This window comes from Epinephelus lanceolatus, chromosome 20, assembly GCF_041903045.1.
Source record: "Epinephelus lanceolatus isolate andai-2023 chromosome 20, ASM4190304v1, whole genome shotgun sequence".
Taxonomy (NCBI): Eukaryota; Metazoa; Chordata; class Actinopteri; order Perciformes; family Serranidae; genus Epinephelus; species Epinephelus lanceolatus.
The window spans coordinates 17,605,017-17,608,562 of record NC_135753.1 but is presented as its reverse complement, the minus strand read 5'-3'; positions in this window follow the sequence as shown (position 1 = coordinate 17,608,562).

Genomic DNA, 3,546 nt, shown 5'->3' with positions numbered 1-3,546 from the left:
GGTGCTTTCCCCCCTTAATCGCACTGATGGGTATCCTGTCACATGGCTAACTAAGGTTGTACAAACGACAGCAATTTCCATGAGCTTTCACAGAATTTCTTTGGCAGAGGAAGGCAGGAAGTGGGAAGCAAGCAATCTCATCTCGCTATTTAACAACAAACAGAAAGTCACCGTAATAGCTTCAAGAAAACTCAAGTGTAAGGGAAGGACAGTAATTCTATTTTTATTAAATCAAAGGCAAACAAGGAACTGGGTGATGGAATTTAGGAATTAATTTACTCAAGCAGGCTTTTCTAAGGTTCAACATATCGCCTTTATCTGAGATTTTTTTTTCCAGTCTTTTATAAATAGCTCTTCAGTCTGAGCTAAATCTGTGCCGAAGAGCAGATGTCATTCATCAAGACTGGCTTTGAAGACGTTTCAGGTGTCTGAAGATTCACATCTGATCAGGAATGTGCCAGTTTCAGAAAATGAGGATTTAATGAGGTTTGCAGCTCTTTGCTGATGTGAGGGCTTTTGTGGGATAGCAGCCCCTGGGAGGTCTGCGGGGGCTTCGGGTAAGGAGTGCAGTGATGATACAAGTCAGTAGAAAGAGAGGACAGGAGGAAATCCTGTTTCCTACTGGGGGAAGTGAGTGGAGATCCGACCACTTTAGCTCTTACTGCAGGGATGCCCAGCAATGATGCACAGACAAATAGGGAACAGAGAAGTTGGCCTTATATCTGTAAAATACCTGTGCTTTGTTTAGAGTAAACACAAAGATGTAGGAGAATCTACAAGTTGTACAGTGTATTCTAATAACGATATTGACTGCAACCTAATAATGACATGATGTAAATGTTTTCCCAAAATTAACATCGGAACATACTAATTATGCAGCCTTAGCAAAGTGTCTGTGCTCTCTGAGTGCTTTCTAACTCACTTGTAAAATGTATGAAATGAATCATATTTTCAAAGGGAAAACTGGAGTTGATTCTAAGTAATTCTTGATTGTAAATGCATCTTTTATGCCTTTTAGTTTTTGTCAGACTGCATTGTACTTTTATCAAATCAAAACAAGCTAAGGTATAAACTCAAATGCAAACTTGCAAAATTGTCTACTTGGAGGAAGACAATGAAAACACAGTACTGACATATTATGACCTTGTAAAGTAGTTGAATTGGCTTCATCACACCGTGATCTCCAGCATGCACTGGGGTGGTTTGCAGCCCATTGTGGAGTGGTTGGGATTAGAGTCAGCACCTGGGTCTCTGCTTGGTGGATTGCCCCTTCCAGCTTGGGGGAGTTACTGCCCCAACCAAGGGAATTCAAGTATCTCGGGGTCTTGTTCACGAGTGAGGGTAGGATGGAGTGTGGCAGGGGCGGAAATCCCGGGGGGGACAGGGGGGACATGACCCCCCCTCCAGTAAAGCTGTCCCCCCTAGAATAATTTGAGACACAATTAATAATTTTTGAACAATGCAATAGTATTTATTGAAAGCACAATGTAAGCGGTGCTCATTATAATTGCGCAATAATGTGCTATTTAAATCTTAAAAGATTGAGTCCCCCCCTCCCATTCCTAGTAGTGGTATATCCCACACTCTTTCCAACGGGTGGGGTTAGACTGGACCCGCTGCTCACATCGCGCATCGCGGGGTAAGATGTACAGTCACACAGACACAGTTTAACTTACACAAACCCCCCAACAATAAGCCCCAGGCCCAGGCTGATAATATAAACTGTCTGCAACATTTCTCCTGCATTGTTCAAAAGCCTACTCAATTACAAGTGCTGCTAAGCTAAAAGCTAATGATTAAGCTCAGAGTTTAGTGATAGTCAGAGAGGACAAGAGAGACATAAGAGGGAGAGGACAGGACAAGAGCAGTCAGTGGCGGAGCGGCTCGTAGATAATGGATACCTGTCTGTAGGCTCTCCACCTGTCAGTGAGACAAACATGAAAGACGTGCAGTTTAACCGACGAGGAGCGGTCATTACGCGCGACTATTACACACGGTTGTGAGGTGCGCAGTGGCAGATCTCACAGCACACTGTTTATAAACCAGTTTAACAGTTTAATTGCAGGAAATGTTTAGTTGTTAAGCCATTTCTCATAAGTATAGACACTCACTCATTCACAAGATTAAAGCATCAAATTGCGGTAAAAGATGCTGTATAAAAGACAGGCTACAACTTTTTTGCCTTGTCCCCCCCCCCCTGGAATTATTCCCTAAAATTTTACTGTTTATTGTCCCCCCCCCCCCCACAACTATGAAATGGGATTTTTGCCCCTGGTGAGATGGATCGGTATTTTGGTGCGTCTTCTGCAGTGATGCAGGCGCTGCGCAGGACCATCGTAATGAAGAAGGTGAAGCTTTCGATTTACTGGTTCATCTACGTCCCAACCCTCACCTATGGTCATGAGCAAAGAATGAGGTCGCGAGGTCACTCCACTCTGTGGAGTGGCTGGGCTCAGCCTTAGAGATAGGGTAAGGAGCTCGGACATCCAGAGGGAGCTCGGAGTAGAGCCGTTGCTCCTTCGCATTGAAAAGGGTCAGTTGAGGTGGTACAGGCATCTGGATGCATCCTGGGCGCCTTCTGTTAGAGGTGTTCCAGGTATGTCCCACCGGTAAGGGGCCCTGGGGCAGACCAAGAGCACGCTGGAGGGATTACATATCTCATCTGGCCTGGGAACGCCTTGGGGTCCCCCAGGAGGAGCTGGAAAGTGTTGCTGGGGAGAGGGACATCTGGGGTGCTTTGCTTGGCCTGCTGCCTCCGAGACCCAGCCCCGGATAAGCGTATAAAAACGTTGTAGTCAAGAAAGATCACCTAAAATGAGTCATGACTAAGACCTGAGTGTATTGAGACTGAGACAAGACCAAGGCAGGGCAAGTCCCACACTGCATGAGACACTTATAATCAAATGAGGAACATGCAAACCAGACACTCCTCAAACTGATCTGAAAGATCCACATCCTCATAAAAACACCCACAGAAAACAAAGAAAGATTCCTTTTACTGTACTGCACATACTGTACATATATTTATCTATGTTTAAGCATAGCGTGAGAAGTGTCTTGGTAAATTAATTGAAAGGCTTTATGGTGGATCTTATGTGGGGGAATTTTCCTTTGTCTTCTATGAGCAAACAAATACAAACACTAAGTGGCTGAAATAACCATCTTTATTCAACACTCCTTTTTCTGCACAGGCAATTTAGTGATATCCCCCCAGCTGTGGTCTTGAAATATACTAATACTAATCACACAAGATCAAATATAGGTGAGTTCTGGTGGGTAAAGAACGCACTGATTTTTGCAGGTAGGCTACTTTTAAATTGGCAAAGAGATCTTACAAAAGGCAGCAAGGTTCAGTACAAGAAAAACTATCATATACTGGAAAGTGGATGTACATAATATCATGAATATGTTTATAATTTAATAAAAACAGCCCAGAAATCAAATTATGTTTATACCTCATAATAACAGTTGATTTCACTCTTTTGTTTTTGCCATTTTGTCCCACCCTAAAAATGATAATCTCCACGCAAGTTCTGTTTGTTTGCA